This window comes from Drosophila hydei, unplaced genomic scaffold, assembly GCF_003285905.1.
Source record: "Drosophila hydei strain 15085-1641.00,03,60 unplaced genomic scaffold, DhydRS2 tig00000063-arrow-pilon, whole genome shotgun sequence".
Taxonomy (NCBI): Eukaryota; Metazoa; Arthropoda; class Insecta; order Diptera; family Drosophilidae; genus Drosophila; species Drosophila hydei.
The window spans coordinates 6562024-6582405 of record NW_022045657.1 but is presented as its reverse complement, the minus strand read 5'-3'; the positions used below and the strand labels follow the sequence as shown (position 1 = coordinate 6582405).

Sequence of the window (20382 nt, the reverse complement as noted above, 5' to 3'; positions counted from 1 at the left end):
GCTTGTAAAATCTATCAGCTGTTTGATGTGGCCAGCAAATTCAATTTCAATTAAAATGCCCATGTAGTGCTTGTGTGTGTGGGTGAGATCAACACACGGGCACACACACACGCGTACACGTGCATATATGGGTCAGAGTTAGTTATTAGCGTTTCAGTTGATGCCATGACCATGCACTTTCCGGGAATTTTTCATTGAAAATTTAGGCAAAGGCCGCGCTGTTTGCTGATTAAAGGCGCTTTGCCTTAATGCCGAGGCTTTCACCGGCATGTGGGTCACCTTTCGCCAGAGAGTATTCCCATTCTGGCGGCAATGGCAACGGCAACGGCAACGGCAACGGCACCAGCACACAGATCTAAGACAGAACGCTGCTCCTAATGAACTTGTTCTCGCAGCCAATGGGTAGCAAAGTTTTTCAACTTGTTTTGTGGTGTAGGTGTTTGACCCTCAGTCAAAGACTTTTGTTGTTTCTAAATATGTAAATTTCGGCTGACTTCAAAATTCTTATTTCAATTAACTCTATTCGGGGTTTTTCTGTGTCCGCTGCAAAGCTCAATCAATTCAAATTTAAATACATTAATCAATTCCCACGGCAAAAAATGTGTATGAAAAAGCCAAAAAAATGTAGACAAAAATAAACTAACAAATAAAAATGAATAGAAAAGAGCGACAATTTAATTATAACAACGAACAGCAGCAGCAACAACGTCGACTACACGAGGGAATCTGAAATTGATATCGTGACTTTGTGTAATTTGTAATTTACGATGAGATCACTTCCTCCAACAATGTATCAACGTGGACTCGGCCAGCCAGCCAATCGTTCGTCGTTGGTCGCATTCTCTCGTTTCTATTTTCCTTTTATCCCATGAGCTTGCCCCGAAACAAACGTCAATTCGTCACCCAGGCGCAGCAGCGCAGAGCGGACAGGGAAACAGCTATCTGTATCTGGTTCTATGGCTGTGTGACAAGATAAGCCTCAAAGTCGTCGGCTCTGGCAGCGCATGAAAAAGCGCCTTTGCCAGATTCAACGTCCAAGATCTGTGCAGTGTAATGTTTCAGTTTCTGTTTTTGGCTTGTGCCTGTTTGCAGTGCAGTGCTGTTGTTGCCTTTGCTTTCCTGCTGACAGACAGACCGACTGACAACAGCGTCCTGCGCATCAGCATCAGCATCAGCAACTGTGTATCGGAGCATCAATGGCAAGCAGCGCAAAAAGTTCAAGTGGCTCGGGACAACAGAAAATTTGCATTCGTATTTCGCAGTTGCAGCCATTGCCATTGGCATAGGAATTGTCTGTGGCCCGTAGAGTCCGCGAGTCCATGCGTCGATAGCTCTTCTGCTTTGTTTCGTGGCAGGCTTCACAAATGGCATAAATTGGATTTGGCGTTCGACTTTTGCAGCTCGCTAATAAATTCAGAATGCGCAATTGAAATGAAAGCAGCAGGCGCATAAAATGTAAATCAAATGATTCTCTTCTGATTGGCCATGCACTTAAATCTCAACATGGATCTGGCTCATCTCGCGTCTCCAACTGCATTCGGCATCAAACAAATTTTGTGGGAGTCGCTCATATATGGCCAATTATTTCGACTAACTGCAACTTGGATGGGAATGTTAATTAAACAAAAAAATCTGGCTAAAGAGTGTGGGACGTTTGTGGGGCTTGTCTTATAAAGATTTCTAAACATCATTCGGAATACTTTATATAATACATATATACATATTTGTATTCTTTTTTTATATATAAATATTAGATAAATATTACAAATTAAATGCATTTAGCTTAACATTATAATACTATAATTAATTGTTGATTTGTTATTACTTTGCTGGCGTATTCTCATTTTCATTCTAGACATAGCTTTGATTAAAACTCAAGGCAAATTTCATCTAGAGCTGAGAGCTGACCCATTTCCGCTTGAGTTTTAGCTCGAAATTTGCCCAGTCAGTCCTTGACCTTAGCATTAATTGTGATAGCCTAACTCACGTCCGCCTTTTATGGCTACCGCTCTTAAAATCTATTATTATATTGTTAAAGTGAACTCATTAAGTTGTAACAAGCGCAAGGCGGCCGTCTTTTATCTTAGTTTCAGCTTTTCTGTTTTAATAGGAGTTTTTTGTTTTCTGTTGAGCTCATCAAAGTTGGGCAATGGTTGAAATAGTTTATCGTTTCTGTTTCTCTGCTTTTGGCAAACAACACCAAAAGAAAACAAGTTGCTTAATTAGCCGTAGGCCCACGCGTCAGATTCTCGGCTCTTGATTCTCGGATAATGTTGCAATATCAAATGATTGCTTGCGGCGAGTGGTCTGAGCTATGCTTCGTAGCTTATTACAACTACATCGAACAGTGTGACAGATTTAAAAGTGTCAGCAGCATATTTAATGCATACAGTTGGCCGGGCTGAGACTGGGGGTTGTCTGGCCAGCGGATCGGCCTACGTTCTGGCTATTGATTTGTCACTGGATGGCACTGGTTGGTTGGCTGGCAGCCGCTTTAGGCGGCACAAGCAAACAGCCTCTGACAGACGCCAAAGCTGCTTTACATGTGCAGCGAAGCGTGTGGGCAATCGCCTGACAGTTGGACAGGCCCCCAGTTACAGCTTCAGCTATAGCTGCAGCTACAGCTACAGCTACAGCTATATATTCAGCTGAAGCTGCAGCAGCCTTCGCACAGTGACAATCAAGAATGCTGCATAAGATTCTGAAATGTCGCGCGTAGGTCGCTAAACAGATTTGCTGCGATGCTCCGCGACTGCTTTGTGAGAAACAGACCTGTTTTAATTACACAATCGATGGGCAATTAAACTCTGGGTGGCCCACTGACCAGGCACAAGCTCTGCTTGATTGTTAGAGTCAGCCTCATAAAAAGTTCGTCATAAAATTCAATTGAGAATCGAGAGAGACAGGGAGAGAGGCAAGATGAGAGAGAGAGAGAGAGAGAGAGAGAGAGGGAGAGACTCAGACTCGCTTTTCATATGTGCCGCGGGTGCAACGCAGCCGCTGCGATTGCATAATTTCAGTTGAAGTAATCAAAAACATGCACACACATACACACACACACTTTCAAAAACACGCAGAGGCACAACAGAGTTAATTTCTGTAAAGGCAAACAAACCCAAAGCATCGACGACGCAATGAGTCTCGGGCTTGGCTGTGTGGTCCAGACTCTCGCCAAGCCCAGGCTCTTGTTGTTTCCACTACTGCTGCTGCTGCTGCTGCGGGCGACGTCACTTTGCGTGCACTCGCCGTCTGTGCATGTGTCTGAGTTTGGGCTCGCAACTTGCAACAAAAAGAGAAATAACCTAAAATTACCGCCGCCAATTTAATAGTCACACTTGCCACAGCAGAGCGCCCCAGTCTCAGTCTCAGTCTCAGTCACAGTCTCTGCCTCCAACTCAGTCTCAGCCGCAATGCCTGGTCCTAGGCGCTGCCATAGTTTGAAGTTACAAAGTCTTGCAGCAAAAACAACAACAACACACATGCCCCGCCTGCTTGGCGTCGGCGTGTGAGGGCATTAAATACTTCTTAGAAACGTAAAGATACATTTTTTGTGCGAGTATTTCTAACAAAGTTTGGTCGGCGTCTCAGCTGGTGGTGGGTGGGAGTATGCGTCGCGGGGTCATACCAACTTCTCATTGCTGCCTCATGGTGCATGCCTTGTATAATTTTGTTTAGTTGCTGTAATAGTTCCTAAGAAAATGTGCAGCCTCATCGTAATGATGTTGGTAAATACTCCAGCGACTCAAGTGGGATAGCAGGCGGCAGTCCAAAAGGTTTTGGAGCAGGCAGACGCTAATGGCCTTTAACGCTGGCTGCGACTTCAAGGTTGCCTCAAGGGTTGAACACGCCAAGGTTAAGGAGTGCAGATGTCTAAGGGGCGAAAGGTTAGAGCTAATAGCTCAGTTTCATATCTATTTGATGGCAGCTGCTTGCTCAGATTACCAAACATAAATAAATGAGTAATTGAGACTTTTTTTGGCTGATAGCAAATCGCATAGGTCTTATCGGTCTAATGGCATTTCATTTTAAGCAAATACTGCTAAATTATGTTTTCAACAGCGATCGATCAAATTCAAATGGAAGAGCACACGCACACACAGATGCAGATGTGTGTGCAGGCCAGATTAGGGAAGGGTATCGTATGTCAAGCAATGCATTCGCATGCGCAGCAACTGCCACCAGGGCAGACAGAAAGACGGCCAGACAGACCGACAAGCTGGTTAGATAAACAGAGGGACAAACAAATAAACAAACAAACGGGCGGACTGTCAGTCAGCGAGCGCCATATGTGCGTACACATCTTGGGCTTCATACATAAATGCATGTGCATATATCTAATGCATATGAATGTGTGTGTGTGTGTGCGTGGCGTACGTGAGTGTGGCATGGTGGAGGCAAACATAAAACTACCGTTTGATCGATCGTTTTGATTAAAAATGCAACACATTTCTATATGATCTGTCACAGACAAGAGACAACAGACATCAGACATCAGGCTGAAAGCCGCAAAAGTCTGCGACTGCGGTCGGCGGTCGGCGGTCGGCGAAGAGACAAGCGAAATGTTTGTTAAAGTGAAATTAACGTCGCCAGCTAACAGCCTACCAATCAACAATGCCAGCACACTGTCCAACACAGTCTGAGTGAGTATCTATATCTATGGCTCAGGCTGCAGCCGCTGTATCTGTATCTCTTGCTGTTTCTGTTTCTGTTTCTGTATCTGTAACTGCTTCTATGGCGCAACTCACGCATCATCTCTGCGCGCGTGTGTGTGTGTCTTTGCAGACAGGCAGCAGCCTTTCATTGGCATGCAGTTGTCGCCATGTTGCAGAGTTTGCCAAGTCGCTAAGTTGCCAAGCTGCAACTCGCAGCGCGTTTTCCGCATGATTGTTGTCTGCGCTTCCTCCAGATATATAAACCAAAGCAGAGCCGCAGCCAACTCGCAGCTCATCTGGTTTACAGTTTTGTTTTACAATTAATGAAATTCGATCGATTTATTAACTGTGTGTATTTTGCATTGCCAGCCAGCTGCCCCCGCAGCCGTCGTAGCACGATGACGATGCGTCGCCTCGTTCAGCACAGTTTTGGAATATTTTTGTTGGCTGCACTTGGCTGTCCATTAACCTTCATTAGGCTTAGCTCTAAATTGTCAATGTTGTTAGTGTGTTGTAGCTGCACTCGTTTTGTCGCCGTTGTGTGTTGACAATTTCGATCGTCGTTCGATTTCACAATTGAACTTTATTTATTTGTTTGCCTTAATGAACTGTGTGAAACAAATTCGTTGTGGCTTGTGCTGTTTTGTGCAATTGCCCACGCCCACCCACCGCCGTAACAGTCGCCGCCCCTCCTGGCCAGCCACTTGACCAGGCTAACGCTGGAGCAGTCTCTTTGTTTAGCTAGTTGCTGTCGTTGCATTGACCAGTCGCTGGCGCATTTTTGTGCAGCTCAAATTGTTATTGCACAATTTTCGTTTTTGGGAAATTCATTGCAATCGCCGCAAGTGTCCGCTGCATCGGGTTGTTCGGGCTTGGCTTGACTTGACTTGAAAAACTGTCGACAACAAAATGCGCCTAATTGTCACTGACAGTTGTCGCGCATAACACTTTGTTTTAGCTAATTTTATGACGCCTATTGCGCGCCTAATAAATTCGTATTTGTTTGCGTTTATACGATTATACATAAATTCGTTTATGTATGCAAGGCTCAACGCGGCGACTAACAACACTGACTTAACGCGAAAAGCCATTCAAGTTCAGCACAAGGCTCCTTCCAACGGCACTGGGCACGTGTACGCTGCACCTTTATGGCGGCAGTTGAGTCATGGCACAGTTTGTTGCCCCTTTATGGCAGCATCAGCAACAGTTTGGCTACTGGGAATTATCATCGACACATTAGCATCCCTCTCTCTCTCTCTCTCTGTCACTCTCCCACGTTCTCTTACTCACACTACAGCGGTCAGCATGCAACCGTTAAAATTGCATGCCTTGGCATTGGCCATTATCAAACTGAGGCATCAATCTAGATGGGGCAGCCGGTAACACAATTGCAAATTGCAATTGCCTGGCCAATTACCAAGGGGAAAATAGAGCAAAATAGTCTAACTTGAGACTCTAAAACTAGTTTCGTCTAACACAGAATCTCTATCTATGGCCTTAAGAGAGTGGCCAAGCGGCTGCCCAGCTGCCCAATGATTATGCAATTTACTTGATGCTTTCCTATTCTCTGCCCCCAGGGGCATTACGCCTATGTCAAGCTGATTGTGGCCGACACTAGGCATGAGTTGAAAAAAGAGGAAAACTTCTCAAGCTGCCATTGTTATTCCATTTGTATATAAATCATTTTCCAATGCTGCCCAAATTAGATACTAAATAATCATAAATAACTGGGTTAATTTGTAACGCTCGCATGCATGCGTAATGAACCATTTAACCCGATTAGCAAACGGGCCTACAACCGAGAACTACATAAATACTTGTGAGAGGTGGCTTCTGCTGGCTTTGCCCTTTGTGATAAGTAGTTTTCAATTTCTCAACGAAGCGTACAAAAAAGGAAATCGCTCTAAAGGGAAACTCTGCGCTGCGCTGCGCGTCGCATGGAAAAATGTTAATGAAAACGAAAATCAATTAACGCCGTCATATCAGAAAAGCAAAACGGCCTGAAAGCGACTCGCGATCTCTTGGCCCCCGTCAAGTTCAAAGTTATAAATGTGCCACAGCTCGTGCAGAGTTTTTTAATATTGTTTGGCTTTTTTCTTCCCATTTTTCGACTTTTCGTTTGTCGTCGCTGACGGCATACAAAATCAGTTCACAAATCGTGTGCCATAGTATTTCTCTATATTTGTATTTGTCTTTTATTTCAGGTTTCTTGCTTGCTGTATTTCCTGCGCTGCATTTGAAAGTCAAGACACAGAATTATTCTGTCATTGGCTGCCTAAGCCGACTGGGATCAATTACCTTTCAAAACCAATTTGCATTTGAAATGCATAACAAAATCGTGTGCACACAACATTTTGGCAGTCACACGCTGTGCCTCAGTCTGTGGCAGAGTATTGTTAGCCAGCTGATTGGCAGGCTTTCAAATTTGCCAAGCGAGTGCTGCAAATGCAGGTGGCTCCAACTGTGGCACCCACACAATTGTCTTATCTCCCTGGCAGTTGCTCATTATTGCAACAGTTGTTGCTGCAGCCTTTGCTTGCTGTCTCTCGTCTACGACTAGAGGTGTGTCAGTAGTTGCAACTGCGGTTGCTGCTGCTGCTGCTGCTGCCGATTGGATCACGTGGCTCTGATCAATAAGTTTCAGGCACGCAAGCAACTTCTCTCTCTCCCCTCACTCTCGCTGGCTTTGGCAAAAAATATGGGTTAATGCGCAAGCAACAATTATTTGTTTTCATTGTTGATTGTATTTGTATTTGTGTTTGTTTCTGATGATGCTTGACGCTGGCGTTGTTAACAATTTCTTTACTCTTACTTTTGATTAGGCCATGAGTTGGCGTTATTTTCAGCGCTGGCGGATTAATTCTTGAAAAGTAAATCTGATGATGATTTGTCAACTGTTTGGCCAAACGCCTCAAGTGTGATTCCATATTTGTGGGTTACAATAACAAAGGAAAAACGAAGCAGCTTTCATTTTCTGTGAGACAAACTGAAAACATTGTGCAACACACACACTTACGCATATGCCTAATTGAATTCTTGCATGCCATGAGGCAACATATGTCACCCCTCGCATGCATCGAAATTACAGCAAATTAACAGAGGCAGCTGTCAGTCAGTCTGTCGATCTGTGGGCCTGTCCATTTGTCCATCACTTTCATTGCAATGTAAATTATGACAGCCTGTCCATAATTAATCAAAGCGTTAGGGCCGCCGCTCGGCTGTACCGGCAGCTATTTAGTCTCAATTAACACACGCAAATTATTATCCACAGCTGCTGGCCATTGACCATCGTTGCTGTGAAATATGCGCGGCATTTGAAAGTAAAAACAGTTCAGTTCAGCACCTACTGGAATTTGTTATACTTGTATTTAGTATAACGAACGTTTCGTCCGGCCTTTTGTGTCGCTCAACCAGTTTGGAAATTCTACAGCTTTAAGTGACTAGCAGGCAGCTAGGCAGTCAGGCAGAATGACTGACTGACTGACTGACTGACGAACTGCCCGAGCTTGCTAGACTCCGATGGCCATGGCGAAACCTGATGTGCTACGTGTAGCGATTTGTATTTCAAATGACGTCTGGTTCCGTTGAGTGAGCCAATGTCATCTGATTGAATTGCAAAAATTTGAGCTGGCTGCTCTGCAAGTTGGATGATACATTTGGCAATCATCTCTGGCCTGCTGCTGTTCTAACCATGTGTGTGTATATACCATTGCCTTAATGGCTAACCAATCAGTTGGCTAATCAATAGCCAAATACTGTCGAGCATGAGCTGCATACTAATTTAGCGAACCTACATACACGACACTTGCCTAGATTTATTGTCAAATATTTATCAATAGTTTATTGGCGTCGATTTTAGATTTCTAGTGAAACTCGTCGCGAAATAAATTAAGTAGAAATACCAAATTATCATATATCAAGCTGTTGTTATTCACTTTTAACTAATAAACTTTACCTTTCTCTTTGCAGCTCGCTTCTGATAGATTTGCATGAAAATTGCAGTCAACACAGGTAAGCACAAATGAAATTTCATTGCTGAACGCACAAAGATGTTTCGCAAAATGAAACAAGATGAACAAATATGCAAATGAAATCAATAAATATTTGCCAGATGCCAAATGCCTGATGTCAAAACGTAGCTATTCGCATTTTGACACCAAATAGCAATAAAGATTTCCAAAAAACAACAATAATATATGAATATATATAAATATATATTACAAATAGTCAAGACAGCAGCAGCAGCAGATGACAAGAAACACACAACAACAGCAACAGCAACAACAACGTGCTGTGAGGCAGACAGAAATCATTTATGTTAATCAACACATGTTTTCGAAGTCATTGGCCAGGCCAAGTCCACAGACCAGAGGCGCGATAGACCTGGCTAATGTAATGTGTCTGACTCTCTGGAGTGTCTCGTTTTGTTATTTGTTTGACTTTTTTTCTTTCTATATATATGCATATAAAAATGCCCAAAAAACCGAAACGAAATAAATATATACAAGAAACGTGTTTCTCATCTGTGTGTGTGTGTGTCGCACAACAAAATCAAATTCAAATTGTGCTCCGTTGAAATTTGCGCTAATGTTGCCATTTGTGTTGTTGTTGCTGCTGCTGCTGCTGCTGCTGCTGCTAGCAACATTGATGGGCCAGTTTGTTGCTGTTCGTGTCGTCTTTGTCGTTGTTGCTGTTGCTGTTGCTTTTGATGCTGCTGCTGAAGGTGTAGACACGAGAGTTATTTTGGTGTGCCGCCGACTTTATATGGCCGCCCCATGCCATACAAGATTTCTGCGTGCCTTGCGTTGTCGCGCCGCGGGTTTTCTAATTCTTATGCAAATATGCAGTGCCAATGCCGACGAGAGTTGTGGCTGTAGCTTCTGTTGATGCTCGCCAACTGTTTGCTAAACACGATACGATATGTACGTAAATGGTCTCTCTCTATCTCTTTCCCTCTATCTGCGGACATTGCACATCACTGCGGATTCTTGCGAAATTTTCTGTGACTCAAAATCGTCAAACTCGCCAAACACATTTCAAAATCGAATTCGCATTAATTTCTAAACGAGTTAAGCGTAAAAGGTGAAAACAACTTTTTTTGTTGTGCGCTCAACTCTCGAAAGCTGAGACAACAACCACAGTCAGAGAACAACAACCAACAACAACAGCGAGAGCCATAACAACAATGATAACTAACGCTTTTAAATAACCATAAATGACAGCGCAGATAAAGGCGGCCCATAAAGTGCCAACTGACTTGCCATGTGACGTGAATTTGCGGCGCTTCTGCCAGAACCAGCTTTTGCCTGAAGAGAGCAGCACAACTGTAAAAGCAAACAGCTAAATGCTTAATCAAATTACGCATACGCCCCGTGATGTGATTCTCTTGTTTTTTACCCAGACATGACTCATAAATAATCACTTGATATATGGGCAAAAGCAATGCACTTTATTGTCAATTTATTTATTTATTTTTAATGATTTTATGTAGCCCAAAGGTCGACGCTTAAACAATGAAGTTGGCCAAAAGTGCAAATTTTTATTTGTTTTCTATGCTAAACTAGCAAACGAGTCTTATCTTTAAATTCTCATTAATGAAATGTAACTGCCAGTTTTTTAATAAGTTGTCAACTAAAGCAGTATTAGCAACTCAAAGTTGTGAACCTCAAACAAAAACACTCTTTACATACTTCAATTTACGGAGCAAAGAAACTCCCATCTCTAAAGTTTGATATCTGAATGAGATTTATCACAGAAACGACTTGACTTTTATTACACATTGCTTAGTCAAATATGTTCAATTTTTTTAAATAATAATAGTAAATAATAATAAATATAATAAAATAGAATAAAATATAAAATATAAAATAGAATAATAATAATTTCGGAATTTGTTGTTTATCCAGTATCTAGATGCATCTAAACGAGCTGAATAGGACTTTTACAAGAAGCTTTGATTTATTATTGAACTTTCGTATTCGCTGTCGCAGTTCCAGATTGTATAATATCTTTGCATAGTAAACTCAACCACTTGACCACGGCAGCAGTCTTAATGTGTCGCTGTTACTTTTCATTTAAGCAGAACGCGTCTAAATATGCCCGCCTGTTGCTTGATTTGCGTTAATCTTAGCGCTGCTTTTGTTATGCTGCCCAAATGGAATGAAAGCCCACGTCTGATTCCTTTCATTACCAGGCACAGCATGGCACCACTTGACTCCTTTGCACTCTTCGCCCCCTCGGGCAAGTTGATTGTGTGCGCTGCTTATGAACTTGACATGCAGAACGAATGGGAAGAGTTGCATTCGAATCATTCTATGTTTATGGACATGCTGCACTCATCGGCCCCAATCGTGGTGGAAGCGTCGGTCCGTCAGTCGGCGAGTCCATGTGTCCGGGAGACAACATAAACTCACACTTAAAATCAATAAACGTAAACTGGGCAACGCCTGCCCACCTACGAATTCGTTGGACATGTGTAAGCTATAAAACTATAAAATAGCACAAACTTATGCGTACAATAAGCATAAACAAGCCATGCCCGCAGACAAGCCCTAAAAAATATATATGCTGAGAAGCCGAGACTCCTTTGTATGAAGTTGTTGTTACATGGGTAAACAAGTATTTTTATTGCTACGCATAAAAGGATCTCGGGCGACTGTGGAGCAGCCCCACTCCTGACCATAAAGACACTTAATTGCCATTTTATTACCTCAACTATTAGGCCACAGCTGGCAGTCGCAGTCGCTGTCGTGTCCTTCATTAGAACTCGTATTGGAGCGTCACGTCTTGCACTTCATTTACGCATCAGAAATGGCCAGCTGACAAGGCATATAGCACCGCCGAGGACAAACACAAGCGCAAGCTTAGCCACATCCGCTGAATGCTGATACATGCAAAGTGGCCCTGGTCTGTGCGCCCTTCAGCAACAACTGCAGTCGGAGTCGCAGTCACAGTCTCAGTCTCAGTCTCAGTCTCAGTCGCGATATCTTTAATGAAATCTGCATGTTTTGTGCCTTAACAAGCATTTTGCTTGTCTACTCATGTCGCTCTCTCGCCCGTAGAGATGCCATTGCCGTAGATGCGATCCTTTTGTGTGGGATTCCTGGCATGAGGCAGAGACGGCTGGGACGGCTCAGACAAGCCATTGGCTGGCTGATCGCCGGCTTTGTTGTTGGCATTGTGGGGCCCAGGCAAATCTTGTTAGCGCAAATATTAACTTGTAAATATGATGATGCCCCATGGAAATTGTATAAATCGCTGATAAATATCATTAGGTCTCAACTCTGCAACAACAACAACAACAACCACTAGTGGGGCTTCATTGCTTTTATTATTTTTTTATTTTCATTTTCGCTTTTTCCTCATGTTTTTTGTATTCGCACAAGTATTTGTATTGCAATGCGCCTTGCAATTCTATTAAGATTTTTATCTTAAGTGCTTGTACAGCCTATTTGCTGCACTGTACTGCCAGAGAGCGTATACGTACTCGTAATTGTTTAGCAAATCAGTTGGAGAGGGCTCTGGAGAAGCTCACTCTATGCCAATGCCATAAGTGTTGCTGTTGCAGTTGCAATTGTTGTGCTTGATTGCACGGTAGTAACTGACAATTTGCAATAACATTCGTTTATGAGCAGGAACTTGCGTTAACTCAATTGAATAGAAAATATCTCTTTATATATATAAGTATTATCGCAACATATACTTATCAGTTGCTGTCGTCATGATGGTTCTTTGTTTGTTTGGTCTGCTCCTGGACCCATCATAATTCTAAGCAGCACAAAACACGCTTCGCGCTCGTAAATAACTGCAACAGAACCAGCAACAAAGACGTGACAAATGCACTAAATGAGCTGCTTTATAGCGTGGGAGTTGCATTCTGCTCTCCCGGCGTGGCCGAAGTTCATGAGAAGCACTGTAATGGCGCCAGCGACAGTGCCTCTGTCACTATCTTTGTGTCTCTCTCTCGCTTTACCTGTTTTTGTCTCTATCTCTGTCTCTGTCTGTATCGCTGTTCCTGTGATAAAGTCACTTAGGTGCTCATATTTCAAACGAAACGTGCACATAAGCTTCCAACTCATATGCATTCATGTTTATTGCATTCACTCACACAGACAGACACACACACACACACAAAGTTGCCCATATTTGGTCTGCTAATCAGTGCTGCCCTATGGGGTTCCGGTGCCATTTGGTAGTAATTTGGAGCACTCAACGCGAGCAGCGGGCCAGCGGTGCTGCACAGTTGGAAATGCAGCACTTGGCTAACCAAAGCCGGCCACAAAACGCTAAACACAACGCGGCATGGTGCACGCTGCGTATGCGCATTATTTTACAGACGGGTTCAATAAACGATTAGCTGACCGCCCAGTTCTTAGAGACGTTGTTGTTGTTGCTGCTGCTGCTGTTGTTGTTGTTAGCATTGTTGGCTGCTCGCCGCCACATTGCGTGTGCGTCTGCCAAAGTTATCGCGGCTTTTTACACTAAGACGAAGGCTAATATGTCATTTGGTCATTGATACGTGCTACGTCGCGACGTCCATGCCGCCAAGCGGCGTACGCAGCACCAAAATGAAGAAGAAGAGTTAAAGAGGGGCAAAGTGGTGCGAGGGCAAATGCGGCGTCGAACGGTGCGACCAAAGCAAAACGCTTACTGTCAGTGTGAGGCGCGTATAATTAATTGCGCCTATCAATATCGCTGTTGTGTCGTTGTTGCTGTTCCCGTTGTTGTTGCTGCTGTTACTGTTGCTGTTGCTGTTGTGGCTATAGTCAAAGCTGCACGCATATGGGTAAAGCCAGAGCCAAAGCCAAAAGTTGGCCGCATGCTTAGCCAGGCAGCCTCATGGCCATCGGCAGCAGCTCATTGAGATAAGCCTGTCCGTTTGTACGCATTTGGATTTTGCATAAATCATGGCCATGCGAAATGTTATGTCAGCGGCTCTTAAATGAAGAAATAACAAGAAAAGGCCCTTCTCCATAATGGTCTAAATGGATATTGCTACGGTTTGTTATGATAAAACTCTTGAATAATGGAAGTGTTGCGATTCTATTCTATTTTTATAGTATTTCAATGCTCTCTCCAATGCTGAGTAAGTTTGTTGGATGCGGATCCGGGTTCCACTTGAATGAATAGTTATGCTTTCTCGCAGTGTAGTTCAACAAAATTCTTTGCTTTCAATGTTTGCTTTATCAAGAACACGAAACAACCATAACAATACCTAATGGCTCCTATCTGCAGCTACACGTAATTATGTCCAATGCTATCTGGCTGCAATGAAAGTAACTGAAAGCTGCTATAAAAAAGCATTTCATGGAATGTTATCGCAACATTTCCAATTAGACAGACTGCAAACCTGTATTCGAAAATCAAATTCTAAGGCCTTGACCTCAATTAGAACTTTTAGCAAATGCCAAATGCAAATGTTTACGCCCGAGAGTAAATCTGCCCACTTGCCAAATGACTCACCCAGTCGTAGCGGATGTGGTCAATGGAATCATAGGGGCTTGTCATAAAGCTGAGTGTGGGTGAATGGAATACACCTTAAAGGCAGTCAGCGCTAAAAAAAAATAAACTCTCGAAACAAACATGTAAACCAACTATGACGAGTAGCTAAATGACAATGCAGGGCTCTCAAGTGGGCTGTGTGTGTGTGTGTGTGTGTGACTCATGCGATGAGTTGACCGACCATAAATGGCCCAAGACTCGCGCCTTAAATGCAATTCAGTATGTTAATGAAATGGCCAGATGATTGCGAAATGTTAAGGGTTATTGTTTGGTGGGTTGTTTACAATGGAAACGCATCGCCATTGTGCCCAGTAACGCCCCAGTCCACTCTGCTAAGGAGGGCAGCAAGTGCAGCATTAAAACTTAACACAGTCCCTGCGGCTAATGTATGTCTTATTTTTCGTTTTGCTGCTGTTGCTGTCGCTGTTGCTGTTGCCGTTGCTGTTGCAGGGCTACCGTCCGTTGCATGCAAATGCAAAATGCAAAATGATTGATGTTGCCAGGCTGCCTTTTGTTGTTTGCCTTGCTTTGGACTTGCTGCACAAAAAACCATCGAAAAATTCTCTTTGTTCGAAATGTTGGCATTTTGAAGTGCGAGTAATTGCAGCTGCAATAGTTTTCCATGTTGTTGTCTGTTGTGGACTGGACAAGTTCCTCGGCATTTTGGCAATACTGTAGCTGTTGTAGCTGCTGCTGCTCTTGTCTACTAGCAACTTCCTTTCACAAGCCAGCCAAGAGAAAAATAGCTCTGGCATGCCAGCATGATGGGCACTTGAATGCTTCAAAATTATAGACTACTCTGTCGTATGCATTTCGTCGACGTTGCTCTGAATCCCACGAGCAATTGTTGCAAGCTTAGCTAAAATCAAGAATATACTTATATAAGCTAGGAATCAGGTTTCATAGATATCTAACTATTAAGTTTGACAATAATTTCAATGCTACTTATAAGCTCGTACTTGGGAATTACATATTCAAGTCCGCTTCACCTTGACAGTCAAAAGTCTATGAAGCTGCCCTGCAACATAAGCCCAAATAGCAACAATATTATGCAAACATGTTTTATTAACAGCACGATAATAAAATAAAAACTCGTACCTTGAAACTAGGGCCTTCATTGCGTACCAGCAGCAACAAAAAGTACACAAAAATGCGGCTAATTACGCGCGATCGAGATACAACTTATATATAAATTTACATGGTCTGTGGCCTGTGTGCGTGTGTGTGTGTAGGTGTGAGTGCGTGTACCCACAGGTAATTACAGGCCGAGCACATGCCACATTATTCTTTTGTGCAATAAGCACGACACCGCTCCCTGAACCCTGCTGCCCGGCTGCCCCCAGCAGCATGCGGGCTAACGCTTAGCGGTTTTTTCGTGTAAGTAGCTGTAGTAGATGCCGAGTCAGATGCGGACGCAGACGCCAACAACCGACGACACTTGTGCGCATGTGCAGCCCCACACACACATACACACACCACTATAAATGTATATATATATATATTTTTTTTTGTTGGCATATAAAAGCTAAAAACTGCCGCTAGCACAAAGCAAGCAGCATAAACGTCAGTCAGGCGCGCCGAAAAACCGGTTGAGTTATGAAAAATTATGATTGTCACTGGTCGGTCGGTCGGTTGCTCGCTCGATTGCTGCTGCTGCAGCTACAACACCAACAACTACAACAACAACACAAAAATGTGTAACAATTTCAAGTTAAACATGCGCTTTGTTTGCTGCTCTCGTTGCTGTTGTTGTTTTATTTTTGCATTTACGCTAAAAGCCAACACCAAATAGACAACAATTACAGTAACAACAACAACAACAGCAGCAGCAGCAGCATCAGCAGCAATGCCAAGTGGGTCTCTATATAATTATTTGCCCACGTTTCGCATGTTTTGCCAGACTGACTGTCGTCGTAGTCGCTGGCATTGCTCTAAGGTGTGTCTCTCTGCACAGATTGTTGCTATATAGCACATATATAGCGCACATATGTATACCCTATGGCTAATAATGAAATGAGGCATGCAGGCGACTATCAGTCATCGAAAACGAAGTGTCTTTCAGCTGACTTACGCCTGTAACAAGAGATTCTTGGCTAGCCTTAACGTGTGCAACATGTGTTGCCAGCAACATCAACAGAACCAGCTGTTGGCAACATGTTGCCAATGCCTCATTTACTAGTGGCAATCATCAATTTGTATGCGGCGCGCAGTTGCGGCTAATTTAAATGATCGTCTTTTAAATTGCATTTCTATTTTAATGCGTCTGCTTCAGCTGCTGCAGTTGCTTCTTGGTTGATTGTTATTGCTGCTTTGAAGTACAGCTGAAGTTTTTCGCAATTACGCGTGCAACATTTCAATTGAACAAATGCAATGCAGCGACATTTATTGTGTGGTATAGGGTAGGGAGAGTGGTACATCTTGCCCCAGACTTCATAAATTCTTGCGGAGAAACTCAACTCGGTGCTGGCTTGGAGCTTAGCTCAGTATCCCTTTGAAGCAGCAGCTGCGTAAATTGTCATCAGCTGTCAGTGTCAGTTTTAATTAGTTTGTTTACAGCACCACCAACAACAACAACAACAATAAAAATAATAATAATAAGAATAACCAAAGACAAAGACGCAGACATCACGCACTGCATTTGCTTCAATCATATCAATTTGGCTCTTCAGCCCGCTTAGTTGACTCGACATTTGTCTCTCCTCTTTCCGCCTCTAAATAACTTTAAATTGTGTGCGCTATAAAACATTTTGTATCTGTATAGAGCAAACGGTCAATAATGCACTGGGTTAATTACCAGTCGCCAGCATTCATTTACTGGAGCTGCTGGTGCATGATTGAGTGCTGATTACATAGAGCATGGTCCATGCCTCTTATCAACGAGTGAGCCAGCCACACATTCCACGGGTTGAACTAATTCTGGGTCAAAATTGTAAGTTTTGTTCTTATAGTTTTTGTATGCTACTCAAAGCCAGATGTTTAAATATTATCTTTCATTATTAAATTTTATATGTATGGTACTGGGTGTCATTAGAGGAGAATATGGTTGACAAATCGTTATTATTTTAATGCAGCCTAGCATGCCATTAATTATTATAAATATAATTATTATAAATATATTATTAAAAATTCTAATAATAAATATTCCTTATTTTATTTTATTTGAATAACAAATATATATACGCATTCCTTATAGGCTTACCTATAATCTCTGAATTTTCCTGAAACAAATATCGCTAAATATTTTGCTACTGAGATATTTTTAAATTATTTGTCAGGGCCAAACGAAATCGCGAAATCATAAAAGTTTATGACTAGCAAATTGAATGCTGTTTTATAGCAAAGTGATATTGTGTCAATTGTTGTTGTTGTTGTTCTACTATCAGCAAACAATAAATGTTAATTAGTAAAATTTATGCACTGTGGCCTATTGACACTTTTCTGTTTTATTTTCGCCATTTGCTCTGGCCATAAAAAATAAAAGCAGTCAAAATAGCTGAAAGAATGTCGCCATAACTGCCTGGCGCTGTTATTATTGCTGTTGGGTTTTTTTTCTCTCTCGTGTTAGCCCCACAATTCGCAATTAAGGGAATTTTGTTGTATGACAAATAAAAATTGTATACGATTGAAGCAAACAAAGGCCAGATCTTATCGAGTTTTGAACCTGTTTTGGATTTTATTATGTGATTTCAAAGAGAAGAGATTATGAGAATGTGTTTCATTTTTGTAGGTTCTTGAGTCCTTAGCTTGAAGAACAAAGGCAAATGGATCCCTTGAATTACATAATTTATGTTAAATTAAGTGGATATGCAAATTTTTTGAATAAAAGACCAACAGAGAGTCAAGATTCATACGAGTTGCAGCCACAGCGTGGCCGATGCCCGCAATTAAGACGAAATTATGGCAAATTTTCCAAGTGGAGCTTACGAGTGCCAAATGCGCGCTGAGCAAACAAGATGGGTTAAGACCCCAGCACATTTTTCTTTACAAATTGAGTCATTAAATATATTTATACGCGACGAAAGATAACTCTGCAGCCAGGCAACTGTAGAGCAGTAAAAAGAACTTCCGCATTACTGCAACTGCGCCTGTCGATTCTGGGTCAAATTTAAGCGGAGCCCACTGGAGGCACTGGGAATCGAACTTCATCCGCAGCACATTGCAAATAACTGCGAGGGTAGCTGCATTCATATAAGTATCATTTTTTATGGCTTTCCATTATGGTCGCATATATAATTCTTAATCAGAAAGTTGGCTCCGATATTCTTTGGCTTTGGCTTTGTCTGCGCCTGCGCAGGAGATATAAAAATCTGAAAAATCTGGCACAAGCTACTCGCAAGTATAAAGTATTATATTTTAATAGGCCATGGCGAAAATAAACAACAATAAATTTTATGCTGGCCCCATGTGAATTTGTACGCTTTGTGGGTCAACGAAACTTTTGATTTCACTACCCAAAAACAATTTGATCGGCGTGAAAACCAATTCGAGCGATAGCTATCGGCCGCCTGACATCTATGATTTACCTTGCCGGCCCATTTGACAATATTTACGCAAATAGCTGAATTCACCTCTCGAAGAAGAGGCTGAGGATGGGAATGATAGCGGTTGGCTGTCTGGGTGCTCCTGCAATCACTGCAACTATGTACTTAAAGAGGAGTGCTCGACGCGCTTTCGACGCCAACGCAGAAATTGAAACGAGCCCAGATCCGAACTCAGACCCAGACTCAGACTGAGAGCAAGCATGTTGCAGACTATGACGCCTAATGAGGCTTTTGCCTGTGGGCTGTGCGCAGCCTGCTCTCAGAGCCTATGACTCAGAGAGATTTGCACTTGCAGGAACTTCGACTGCAACTCAAACTGGGCGTGCGTTGGTTATTTGCGTGCCGGCGCGCCAATCGGCTCTTGCATCTGCAATAACAGCAATCACAACAACAACAGCAACAAAAACAAGCTGCTTGATAAGCAGCACAAGTTTTGAAAAGCGCCGCTTACATGCACAAAAGCCATGCTCAAAGATTGCAGCTGTGGTTTCTTTTAATTGCAACAAAAAAAGTAAAGAAAAAACTTACAATTCCACGCACATTTACATCGATGGATGGGCCACAGATTGGCGATTGCCATTGCGATTGCTTTTAGTCGTATTGCCTCGCGCCATATCAAACGTCGACATCTCGGCGCACCGCCAACCACTTCAAATATCATCGGAGTGCACACCTTAGAATTATTGGCGCTAGACATGCAAATCCGTGTGGCACGGCAACCACTCGTTGCTTCGCCAGTTCTCCTTGGCCTGTGGCTGCAACTGCAGCAGCAGCAACTGCTGCAACTGCTGCTCTTACATATTTCATAATCTCGAAAGGAGCATAAATCAAAATTGCTTTATTTATGCGGCGACAGTTGTTACAATTCTATCAGCGGCCTGAGCTTTTGCCCGAAATGAAATAAAAAAATAAAATAGAAAAAACAAACAAATTGAGTTTCGACTGATGCGTTCCCAATTTGCAGTCATGCCAAATGGTTTGCCCCAGCCAGCTCGTAAACGAGTATTTATTGAAATATCTCTTCTCTTTTTTTGGGGCCACAAATTTCTAAACAATTGCGAGCTCCAATCGAGCCAACAGCTGTGTTTGTCTTCGCCTCTCACATTGTGCATACGACGATTGAGTTGCAGCCACAGTGGGAAAATAAACCTAAGCTCAACTTGACAAGAAAAGTGCTGGGAAAACACTTCAAAATCTAATTAGAGTAGAGCTACGATGGGATTGTTATAAGTATTATGTTTAGCTTATGAACCAAACTGTAAGAAAATAAACAGACAAAACCTTTTATAGTTGCTAGACTCATAAGATACCCTATTCATGCATCAATTTTGTTCTAGGTTTCGTTATTCCTACGCTTTCTATATTTTATAATTATTTATACTGGAACTTATATGGATTCACATTTAACAACATATTGAAAGTGAAGCTGTTCAATATACCCGATTTATATCTGACTCACACAGAAAAATCTAATTACCACAACATGCGCGACTATGATTTACGAAAGCTCATTAAAGAACGCTGCAGATGTCAGGTGATAGAAAAATATTGAGACGAGTAGGAAAATATCGTTTGGTCATATTTGTGCAGCTTATTTGCCTTTGGCACCTCATTATGACGACCCAAAAGCCACATGGCGTAACCGCAGACGACGACAAGGCCTCGCCCAATCATTTAGAGAACAATTA

At 42.5% G+C, this 20382-nt stretch overlaps 1 protein-coding gene across 4 annotated transcripts in view; it reads left to right on the top strand.

Moving 5' to 3' along the window:
• Positions 1 to 20382, top strand: part of LOC111601530 — a 95462-nt gene that overhangs the window by 23232 nt on the left and 51848 nt on the right. For 3 of the 4 annotated variants that reach the window (XM_023318159.2, XM_023318161.2, XM_023318160.2), the window contains exon 3: positions 8622 to 8663. The gene's annotated coding sequence lies outside the window, so the exon portion shown is untranslated. Of the gene's footprint in view, positions 1 to 8621; positions 8664 to 16728; positions 17083 to 20382 lie in introns of those variants that run through there. The other variant, XM_023318162.2, reaches the window with a different exon arrangement.